This window comes from Colobus angolensis, unplaced genomic scaffold, assembly GCF_000951035.1.
Source record: "Colobus angolensis palliatus isolate OR3802 unplaced genomic scaffold, Cang.pa_1.0 Scaffold26, whole genome shotgun sequence".
NCBI classification, from domain to species: domain Eukaryota; kingdom Metazoa; phylum Chordata; class Mammalia; order Primates; family Cercopithecidae; genus Colobus; species Colobus angolensis.
In genome coordinates this window covers 5991964-6004532 of record NW_012115821.1, presented here as the reverse complement: position 1 = coordinate 6004532, position 12569 = coordinate 5991964, and positions in this window count along the sequence as shown.

Below are 12569 nucleotides of genomic sequence, written 5' to 3'. Positions count from 1 at the left end.
TTTGTGTGTGTGTGTGTGTGTGTGTGACAGAATCTCATTCTGTCAACAGGCTGGAGTGCAGTGGTGCGATCTTGGTTCACTGCCAACTCCACCTCCTGGGTTCAAGGGATTCTCCTGCCATAGCCTCCCAAGTAACTGGGATCACAAGCCTGCACCACCACGCCCAGCTAATATTTGTATCTTTACTAGAGACTGGGTTTCACCATGTTGGCTAGGATGGTCTTGATCTCCTGACCTTGTGACCCACCTGCCTTGGGTGCTGGGATTACAGGCATGAGCCACTGCACCTGGCCAATTGATTGATTTTAGTTGATTGTGAGTTAATTAAAAGGCACATTATTCTGAGTATTCTGAGTGGGCCTAAATTCATCAGGCAGGAGCCCTTTCAAAAGGGCCAGTAACTTCACATAGAGGGATTTCCCTGCTCCTCTGAAGTGGTGATGCAAACAGCCTATGGAGAGGAGCACTCAGCAAGGAACTGTGGGGCCCTTTAGTAGCCGAGAACAAACGTTGGCTGACAGTCAGCAAAGAAGTGGGAACCTCAGTGTTAGGAACACAAGGAATCAAATTCTGCAAGCATCTGTACAAGCTTGGAAGAAGACCCCAAGCTCCACATGAGGATGCAGCCTGGCTGACGCCTTGAATTTAGCCTTATGAGAACCCTGAGCAAAGAATCCAGGTAAGCCATGCCCAGACTTTGACCTGCTAAAACTGAGATGATCAATTAATGTTGGCTGGGTACAGTGGTTCACACCTGTAATCCCAGCACTTTGGAAAGCTGAGGTGGGTGGATCACCTAAGGTCAAGAGTTCGAGACCAGCCTAAGCAACATGGCTAAACCCTGTCTCTACAAAAAAATAAAATTAAAAAGATACAAAAAATTAGGCCAGGCACGGTGGCTCACACTTGTAATCCTAGCACTTTGGGAGGGCAAGGCCGGCAGATCACCTGAGGTCAGGAGTTCGAGACCAGCCTGGCCATTATGGTGAAACCTGTCTCTACTAAAAATACAAAAATTAGCTGGACGTAGCGGTGGGTGCCTCTAACTCCAGCTACTCAGGAGACTGAGGCAGGAGAATTGCTTGAACCTGGGAGGTAGAGGTTGCAGTAAGCCAAGATCATGCCACTGCACTCCAGCTTGCGTGACAGAGTAAGACCCCATCTCAAAAAAAAAAAAAAAAAAAAAAAATTAGCCAAGCCAGGCATGGTGGCAGGTGCCTGTAATCCCAGCTATTTGGGAGGTTGAGGGAGGAGAATTGCTTGAACCTGGGAGGTGGTGATTGCAGTGAGCCGAGATCATGCCATTGCACTCCAGCCTGGGTGACATAGCGAGACTCTGTCTCAAAACAAAAACAAAAACAAAAAAACTGAAAACTTACCAAACACCACCTTTTTCTCTAAGACAATATGTAAAACTCTTTCATGTCTCAAATTCTTTGCATATGCTTAAAATGATTTTTATTCTGCAACTCCTAATTGAGAGGTAGTTATTTCCTTGTCTTTCCTACTCATTAAAAAATCTGTACATTATGTTATAATTATTAGTTTAACTACCAACCTTTAAAAGGGTAAATTATGGTATTGTGGTATATTCACACAGTGGAACACTATGCAGCAATGCAAATGAATCCTCTGCAATTACATACAAAAGATGAATGTATTTCACAAACATTCCATTTTTTATAAAGTTTGAAGACAGGTAAAAAGACATTGGACAGTGGTTAGTCTTAGGGGATGGTGAGGCAGGCAGAATTCTAAGGTGGGGGACATGATATCTGCCCCATACGTTGTTCCCTCGTATAATCCCTGTCCCTTGAGTACAGGTACAACCTGTGACTTGGTGGGATATCACTCCTGTTATTAAGGTCCCTAATCACTGAGGAGACTGTCACGGGTTGGCCTGTCCTAATCAGGCAAGCTCTTAAAATGAGCAGTTAGAGGTCAGAGACAGAAGTCAGAGTGACAAGCTCCTTCTTGCCTGGAAGGGAGTCACAGTTGTGAGCTGTCTATGGGGGCAGGAACCCCATGGCAAGGAACTAGGCAGCCTGTAGGAGCTGAGAGTGGGCCCCTGCCAACAGTTAGCAAGGGAGCTGGACCTCTGTTATACAGCCATCAGGAACTGATTCTGCCAGCAACTGCAACGAGCTCAAGTCCTGAATGAGAACCCAAGCCTTGGCCGACACCTTGATTACTAACTCGTGAGACCTGAGATCTATTTAAGCTGTGCCCGCACTCCTGACCCATGGAAACTGAGATAATAAATCTGTGTTGTTTTAAGCTACTCACTTTGTAGTAGCGGGTTACATTGCAGTAGAAACATAACACAGAGGGGTAGGGATGAGAAGGAGGCTACTGGATATTGAGAGTGTTCTGTGTCTTGATCTAGATGATGGTCACACGAGTATATTTAATTTGTGAAGTTTGTATTTTACACTTCGGATGTGTACACTTTTCTCTAGGTATTATACACGTGATACGAAGTTGTTAAAAAATGAATCTTTTGAACTAGGTTGTGTATTATAATCTCTGCTCTATAGTTGAGGATATGGAAGCCCAGAGACACCCAAGCCCAGACCTGCCTGAACCCACCGTGCTCTGTGGTCTATATTGTAGCCTATCCCTCTTGTTGATGGTCAGATAATATAAATATCCCCTCAGTGGTGCTACTCTTGGTAAAACACTAAAAAAAAAAAAAAAAAAGGGGAGGGGAGTAACTCTTTACAATGAGTCAGACCTTTGATATATGTCGTTTTGATTATTCACGGAGCCCTGATAATAATTGCCGTCATTTTCTAGTGGTGCAGTAAGGGACCTCTGATAAATGTGACCTTTTATTGCTGTACATTGCCCCTCCTCCTTCCAGGGACCGGCAACAAATACATCTACTAAAGATTCTGACTTTTGACCCTGCCTGTCAACAACTAAGAAGGAAAGGAGAGATAGAGAGATAAGAGTTCACCCAAGGTGTGTTTGTTCAGGAAAAAGTATTTATTACACCAACACTTTCTTTAAAAAAATGCAACAAACCAAAAACCTAGCAACAGTCTTTCAAAGATTACCAAAATAATATTCATAAACAACCATTTAAGCAGAATCAAACAACTTCAGAAATTAAGAACTTAAAAGTTTAAAAATTATCCTCCTTAAAAATAACAACTACTGCTGGGCACAGTGGCTCACGCCTGTAATCCCAGCAGTTTGGGAGGCCGAGGCAGGCAGATCAGCTGAAGTTGGGAGTTCAAGATCAGCCTGACCAACATGGAGAAACCCCGTCTCTACTAAAAATACAAAATTAGCCAGGCGTGGTGGTGCATGCCTGCAGTCCCAGCTACTCAGGAGGCTGAGGCAGAATTGCTTGAACCCGGGAGGCAGAGGTTGCGGTGAGCTGAGATGACACCATTGCACTCCAGTCTAGGCAACAAGAGCGAAACTCCATCTCAAAAAACAAACAAACAAACAAACAAACAAACAAAAAACCCCACAAAAACAGAAAACTACACTATCACATACAATAGCCAAGTGTGGATATTGACCACTTGAAAGATGTTCTAAATTGAAATGTGCTATGTAAATACACAGAGGATTTCAAATACTTAGGAAAAAAAGAATGTAAATGTTTCAGTGGCATTATATTGATTATATGTTAAAATCATAATTTTTAGACATTGGGCTACATAAGATATATTATTAGGAACTAAACTATACAAAATTTCATTTGTGACTCATATTACATTTCCTTTTGAATGCATTAATCTAGTGTATTGTAGATTCTTCACAAAAGACATATACAAAGGAAAAAATCTAGGGCTTAAATTTTTTTTTTTTTTTTTTTTTGAGACGGAGTTTTGCTCTTCTTGCCCAGGCTGGAGTGCAATGATGTGATCTCGCCTCACTGTAACCTCCGCCTCCCGGGTTGAAGCAATTCTCCTGCCTCAGTCTCCTGAGTAGCTGGGATTACAGGCATGCACCACCATGCCCAGCTAATTTTCTATTTTTAGTAGAGATGGGATTTCACCATGTTGGCCATGCTGATCTCAAACTCTTGACCTCAGGTGATCCGCCCACCTTGGCCTCCCAAAGTGCCAGGATTACAGGCATGAGCCACTGTGCCCAGCCTAGGGCTTTAATTTTACGGCATCATTATTAGTGTGGTTTTGTTTATGGTTGTTTTAAGAGATGGAGTCTCCCTATGTCACCCAGGCTGAAGTACAGTGGCACAGTCATAGCTCACTACCACTTCAAACTCCAGGGCTCAAGCCACCCTCCCTTCTCCTCCTCCCAAAGGATTACAGATGTGAACCCCTGGACTTAGCCCGTTATTTGTTTGTTTATTGTTGATGTTTTCATTTGTTTGTTTTTGAGGCAGGGTCTTGCTTTGTCACCCAGGCAGGAGTGCAGTGGTGCCAGCATGGCTCACTGCAGCCTCAACCCCCAAGCTCATGCAATCCTCCCACCTTAGGTCCCCATATAGCTGGAACCACAGGTGTAAGCCACCACACCAGGCTAATTTTTGTATTTTTTGTAGAGTCAGGGTTTCACCATGTTGCCCAGCTGGTCTCGAACTCCTGAGCTCAAGCAGTCCTCCCGTCTCAGCCTCCCAAAATGCTGGGATTATAGGCATGAGCTGCCATGCCCGGACTCATTACTTATTTTTTAAATTATCTTTTTTCTGATTACAAATGTATCATAACATAGTAAAAAAAAAAAAAGGTTGGAAACACAGAAAAGCATAAATTATAAAGCAAAATCTCTCCTTTAAGCTGAATCATTTTAATTAACATTATAGCCTATATTCTTATAAAAATATATATAACTACATACTGTATATGATTCATTATATAAACATTATTTTGGCTAAATCTATCATGGAGTTTTTTCTAGGAATAATACATAAGTAGATAGTTCACTATATAAATGTATTTATTTACCAAAGCTCTTATTGATTTAGGTTGAGTTTTTTCTTTTTTATGAAAACTGCCACTGCTACTGATGATGCATGCATCTTTTGGTACTTGTTCAGTTATTTCCTTAGAATACATTCCTAAAAGTAGCATTCTTGGGTCAAAAAACCGAGATGGCAAATTTTAGATTCCTACAGTGCCTTGTTTGTGAGTTTGTGTTTTACTCTTAACAATAAGCCCTCAGGCTTAGGGACCATTTATTTTTGGTGTATTGTGCCCTGCATGGTTGTGGGCAGGGATCATCTCTTATGGGTTCCCCTCTCACTCCTGGCTTCCATGCCCTTTTCAGCTTTTGAACAAGTTGAGGCTAAAAGATGGTTCAGGTTTTGATTCTCTTTTTTTTTTTTTCGAGCAGAGTTTCACTCTTTTTTCGCAGGCTGGAGTGCAATGGCACGATCTCAGCTCACCTGCAACTTCTGCCTCCCAGGTTCAAGCGATTCTCCTGCGTCAGCCTCCCAAGTGGCTAGGATTACAGGCATGCACCACTATGCCTGGCTAATTTTGTATGTTTAGTAGAGATAGGGTTTCTCCGTGTTGGTCAAGCTGGTCTCGAACTCCCGACCTCAGGTGATCCAACCGCCTCGGCCTCCCAAAGTGCTGGGATTACAGGCATGAGCCACCACACCTGGTCCAGGTTTTGATTCTTTAGAAAAGAAGTTGGTTGATATCCTTAGGGAAGAATGTAATTGAAATGACCACGAACTTTTCTAATTCTTGGTACTCAACCGTCATCTAGGGCACTGTTCAGCTTACAGGTGGCTACTGTGCGCTCAAGTGCTGCTGTCAGTTTCAATCAGTTTTGAGCTAGTGGTAGAGTCCCACATGGCTCAAGAGTGCAACCTATGGCCAGGCGTGGTGGCTCATGCCTGTAATCCCAGTACTTTGGGAGACTGAGGTGGACAGATCACCTGAGGTCAAGAGTTTGAGACCAGCTTGGCCAACATGGTAAAACCCTGTTTCTACTAAAAATATAAAAATTAGCCTGGCGTGGTGGTGGGTGCCTATAATCCCAGCTACTCAGGAGACCGAGGCAGGAGAATTGCTTGAACCCTGGAGGCAGAGGTTGCAGTGAGCTGAGATTGCGCCATTGCACTCCAGCCTGGGTGGCAGAGCAAGACTTCATCTCAAATAAAAAAGAGTGCAACCTAAGTGTAAGGACACCTTTAGAAGGGGGCTGCAGGCAAGGCAAGCACTGACACTAGCTTGTTTGGTTAAGTCCCTTTGATTAGGACCATATAAAGCAAATTATTAATGGGGTGCCATGATCATTTTCACTGTGGATGAATCTGTGAATGTTAATAAATGTTTGGTGCAAGAGATATCTCATTGCAACACAGATAGTTTCAACCTCCTTGCCAAGTGCTTGGGGCTTGGTGTCTACTCTAGAAATGTTACTATGTTGAATTGACTATGGAGAAATAATAAATATAACTAGCCAGGCACAGGGGCTCATGTCTTTAATTCCACCACATTGGGAGGCTGAGGCGGGAGGATCCCTTTGAGCTCAGGAGGTTGAGACCAGCCTGGTGAAACCAGGTGACCAACATGGTGAAACCCCGGCTCTACAAAAAATACAAAAAATTAGCCAGGGGTGGTTACTCGCACCTTCAGTCTCAGCTACTCAGGAGGCCGAGGTTGGGGGATGGCTTGAACCCTGGAGGCAGAGGTTACAGTGGGCAGAGATTGTGCCACTGCACTCCAGCCTGGGAGACACAGTGAGACCCTGTCTCAAAAAAAAAACAACAAAAAAAGGTCAACTAGCCCTAGCACTGGTAGGATCAGGAACCATCATGTAGGATAGATAGTCATATCACATTCTAGAAATGTGCTTCAGTCCTACCATTGAACAATTCTAGGATTCAAAACCACAAGATTAATGGTCTATATGATATACTTTTTTCACAGGGAAAAATGAAAATGTCAGCTACCAGAGTTCTAATAGTACTTTTATCATCAATTCGTAGCAATCTTACTGTGTTACTGCTTCAAGGAGTGCCTGGAAATTAGTACATGCTCAATCGCTCTAATTAACTGAAATGAATGCCATGTAGCCAATTATTATGCTAGTAGAATGTGTCAGTTTATTAAAAATATAAAGCTATTCTGTATTCTGGAACCTTTTCTTGGATGACAGATATATATCTCTAGAAATTAAAACCCCATAGGTTAACATTCTGTACAGTTTTTCATGACTTTTTTTTTTTGAGGCAGTCTTGCTCTGTCACCAGGCTGGAGTGCAGTGGTGCCATCTCCACTCACTGCAATGTCTGCCTCCTGGGTTCAAGTGATTCTCCTGCCTCAGCCTCCCAAGTAGCTGAGAGTACAGGCGGCTACCACCATGCCCAGCTAATTTTTGTATTTTTTTGTTTTAGTAGAGACGGGGGTCTCACCATGTTGGCCAGGCTGGTCTCGAACTCCTGAGCTTAAGTGATCTGCCTGCCTCAGTGTCCCAAAATGCTGGGATTACATGTGTAAGCCACCGTGCCTGGTCGAGATTTTTTTTTTAACTGGCAAAATGGCATCCACTAGAGCATAATGGAAATGTTCTTAGAAGGGCTTGAATAGTTTCTCCCAGACTCTGGAGGGCCCAAAACCTGATTTATATGGAAAAGCCTGAAGGTGAGAGGCTGATGGGACCATGGTGGTCGCAAAGCCTATAGGGTGGGCTTTGAACCAAGAGTGTGGTTGCCCTGTTGGCATGGTAGCCTTGTTTTAATCTCTTGAAAGAACCCCACTCTGCAGAAGAGTGTAGCAGAATGTGGCAGTATGGGCTGTACCACTAGAGCAGGCCAGGAAGGGCCACATAAGCAGTCAGCAAAATAATGCATTTACTAGGGAAATTGGGCACCATAAGAAGTCCCTAATTTGGGCTGGGCACAGTGGCTCACACCTGTAATCCCTGCACTTTGGGAGGCTGAGATAGGCTGATCACTTGAAGCCAGGAGTTCAAGACCAGTCTGGCCAACATGGTGAAACACTATCTCTACTAAAAATACAAAAATTAGCCAGGCACAGTGGTGAATGCCTGTAATTCCAGCTACTTGGGAGGCTGAGGCAGGAGATTGCTTGAACCCGGGAGGCAGAGGTTGCAGTGAGCCAAGATTGTGTCACTGCACTCCAGCCTGGGTGACACAGCAAGATTCTGTCTCAAAAAAAAAAAAAAAAGAAGTCCCTAGTTTGGGGGTGTGGGGAGTGGTGAGTCTCCAAAGAACGGATAAAACTGCCCCAGTAGGAAAAGAGGCAATGTTTGAGATACATCACCTATTCAGTGAGAACATACTGTTCCCTTTTATAAGTTCCTTTCCCACTCCCAATCCCAATCCTGTGGGGTTCAGGAGTAGCAGAGAGTGGTTTAAAAAGAAGGCAAAAAGGCCAGGCACAGTGGGTCACACCTGTAAACCCAGCACTTTGGGAGGCTGAGGCAGGCAGATCACCTGAGGTCAGGAGTTCAAGACCAGTCTGGCCAACAGGGCGAAACTCTATCTCTACTAAAATCACAAAAATTAGCTGGGAGTGGTGGCGCACACGTGTAATCCCAACTACTTGGAAGGCTGAGGCAGGAGAATTGCTTGAACCTAGGAGGCAGAGGTTGCGGTGAGCCAAGATCACGCCAATGAACTCTAGCCTGGACGACAGAGCGAGACTCCGGCTAAAAAAAGAGAGAGAGAGAGAGAGAAGGCAGAACAAGGAAAGAAACAACAAATCCCTCTTGCTTTCTCATCTGGGGTTAGGTCTGAGTTGCTGGAGAGAAAAGCTTGACTTGGATGAGAAACTGAAGTTTTGCTATTATGCTACAATGGACATTTGTAGTCCTGAAAATGGTTACTACTTGAATGTTTTTGGAGACGCCAGGGAATCTGCCCTGGACATTCACTTGGGGTAGGGAAGGAAAACACGACAGGAAAATTTGAAGATAGCAATGGGGGAGACGAATTTGCTTCCTTCTGTACCTTATCAAACCCAACTCATGTAATTAGCCAATTTCTCCCAGTAAACCCCCATTACCATGTAAACTGTGTTTCAGTTATATGCAACGTGAGATAACCTGATTGACAGTGATTGTGTGTGACTCATTAGTTAGAAATCCAATGAAGATTCTTTGCTAGAACCAGATGGTTCTCTTGGGACTAAACAGAACACTGGTCCATGGGTCTGCAGCATCAGTATCACCTGGGAGCTGCTAGAAATGCAGAATCCCAGGCCCTATCCCAGACTTACGTCATCTGTATCTTAACAAGATCCCCCAGGTGATCCATATGCACATTAGAGTTTGAAAAGCATTGATTCGAGAACTCAGTATGTTTTATCTCCTAGACAGGAAAATCCTCATTTTGATCTCAGTATTTTAGGACCCTGAATTGGAAGGAGCTCAGAATCATGAGATTTGGGCCCTACCTATGTTACACTGGTTGAATCATTTCTTGGACTCTCCTCCTACTTTTTTGTAGCTGTTTAATCAGATGAATTATAAGGTCCCATCTGGCTCTGACATTGTGTAATTCTAAGAAATTTTGGTTGAAGCGAAAGAAAAAATAAAGCCCAGCTAAAATTTAATAAACCTGGTAACAATTTGATGAAAGAGCCGCTACAGTTTCACCCTATCACTGTGCAACTGTGATGGAGGGTATTGTGCATGCATCCCTGCTCATCACGTCGTCCTTTGTTAGCCCAAATGAACAGTCATTTCCTGTTTAATAACAATTATCCCTCCTGTATTGAGGAAGAAGCATATTTGATAAGAAAAGAAGATTATTGCTAAAACAAAATGATATTTAGAGTGGCAGGCTGCCAGCAGCTTCCAAATCATTTGTATTGGAATGATTAGTAAATTCTTTTTTTTTTTTTTTGTTTTTTGAGACAGAGTCTTGCTCTTTCACCCAGGCTGGAGTGCAATGGTGTGATCTCAGCTCACTGCAACCTCCACCTCCTGGGTTCAAGCAATTTTCCTGCCTCAGCCTCCCAAGTAGCTGGGATTACAGGCGCCCACCACCATGGCCAGCTAATTTTTTTGTATTTTTAATAGAGACAGGGTTCTGCCATGTTGGCCAGGCTGGTCTCGAACTTCTGACCTCAGGTGATCCACCCACCTTGGCCTCCGAAAGTACTGGAATTGTAGGCGTGAGCCACTGTGCTCAGCCAAGTAAATTCTTTATTTGGAAAGCAGCATATGTTTTTTTGATGTGTAAGGAGTTTTTTTTTTTTTTGAAAAGAATTGCTTTGTTGTAAAACAAAAATCACACACAGACATAGAATAAACTCAGATTTGACCTCCAGAATGCAAGTCACGTGGTGGTGTAGACAAAGAAGAATGCTAGAGCCAGTACTTAAGAATATATTTCAGGTGCATCGCTGACTCACTGTGTGATGTTGGCAAAGTCCTTTACCTCTTCTATTTTTCAGTTCTGCTGCAATAAAAGCGATTGAATTGGATTATTCCATCCTGCATATTAATTGCTGTTCCTGACAAAGGTTGCCTGGAACTTTGGGTTGAGGAATACAGCAGGGCCTCAGCAAGCTCAGTGGGAAAGGATCAATGAATTAGTCGTGTCTGCTATGGGCGAGGCAATAGGGAGTGACCCAGTAATTCCATTTGTTTGCAAATTTCTGGGTTAGGAGCTTTCTGAGGACATTGACTATTTTAAATGTTTTCATCCTGAAAATATTTTAAACGGGTTTTATTATAGGATAAAAATAGAGATAGACTGATTTCTAGATTTACTATTGCTTCTTTGTTTTTGCTACTGTTTTTGTTTTGAGTCAGGGTCTCACTCTCACCCAGGCTGTTGTGCAGTGACGTGATCACAGCTCACTGCAACTCCCACCTCCCTGGCTCAAAGGATCCTCCCACCTCAGCCTCCCGAGTAGCTGAACTCTATAGGTGCACACCACCATCTCCGGCTGATTTCTGTATTTTTTGTAGAGATGGGGTTTCACCATGTTGCCCAGGCTAGTCTTGAATTCCTGGGCTCAAGCAAGCTGTCTGCCTTGGCCTCCAAAAGTGCTGGCATTACAGGTGTGAGCCACCACGCTTCTTTGGAGTCTTGTAACAGCTTGAAGTCTGTGTGTGTTTTCCTGTTCTTAATAGCAACACACAGGACAAACTCTGAAGAGAAGGAAATCTGCTTGGATTCAAAAGAAATTCAGTGTGAGATACCGGATAGGCTGGAAGTGATTTATGAAATGAGTTCTCTGTTTTGTTAAAACATAAGATTGTTGTTCCATTTGGGGACCTTTATATGAAACAGATGCCTAATCTATAAATCAGCCACCCTGCAGTAAGGGAGATGACATTTTAAAATAAATTATTGTGGATCCAGGAAGGAAAAGTGTGGATGAACAAATTTTTATTGTCTTCTGGGCACAGGAATCATCTTATCAATCATCTGTTTGGGACAATCTTCCCCCCAATGCTTATTAAGGGGATTGGTGATGAGGAAAGAGTTGAAACTTCTGTCTAGAAACTTGTTCTCTGACCTAACAAGGCCCTCCTCAGGTTTGACAGGAACCGGGGCAGAATTGTGGACTTTTCCAGCTTCGTCTAGAAAGCACTGCTGTTGCATTTGGGTTTCAGTTTCAAATGTAGTCCCCTAAAGGAAACTAGATTAGAGTAGTTTGTAGAGTTCAGAGAAAGAATGCATTTATAGTTGTTGGGTTTTTTCCTTTTCTGTCATTGAGCTCTTCAGTGGGTCTACTTTCTATTTCCCATTATAAAAATGAACATTTTGGCTGGGCATGGTGGTTCATGTCTCTAATTGCAGCACTTTGGGAGGCCGAGGAGGGAGGATCACTTGATACTAGGAGATTGAGACCAGCCCCAGCAACATAGCAAGACCCCGTCTCTACAAAAAAATAAACAATATTAGCCAAGTGCCAGGTGTGGTGGTGCACAGCCTATAGTCCCAGCTACTCAGGAGGCCGAGGTAGGTGGATTGCTTGAGCTCAGGAGTTTGAGACCAGCCTGGGAATCATAGGGAGATACTGTCTTTATGAAAAATTAAAAAATTAGCTGGATGTGGTAGTACACATGTGTGATCCCAGCTACTCAGGAGGCTGAGGTAGGAGGATTGCTTGGATTTGTGAGTGGAGGCTGCAGTGAGCAGTGATTGTGCCACTGCACTTCAGCCTGGGTGACAGAGCAAGACTCTGTCTTTTGTCAAAAAAAAAAAAAAAAAAAAAAAGGAAGGAAGGAAGGGGAAGGGGAAGGGGAGGGGAGAAAGAAAGAGGGAAAGAAAGAGAGAGAAAGAAAGAAAGAAAGAAAATTTCATTGTTTTCATGTCATTTCTTGACTGTTTGATAGTTTTCTGATAGTCAGCTAATGATCATTCTCTCTGCACCTGAAAGCCCCAAGTTCATTCATGTATTCATTGGTTTAGTGAAAAGTATTCATTTAACTCTGACAGAGAAGAAGACATGTGGCTGGCCACCCAGGTTATAGTGATGTTTATATATGACATGCTCCATCTTCAAGGTTTACAACCCAGCAAGGGGCCATAAATACAGTATATCCAAAGTGACAGATAATTCAAATATGAGTTCTAACTGATTTTGGAAGTCTTTTTTCATTTTAGAAGACATTAATCATTTTCTTTAGTTTTTTTTTTTTTTTTT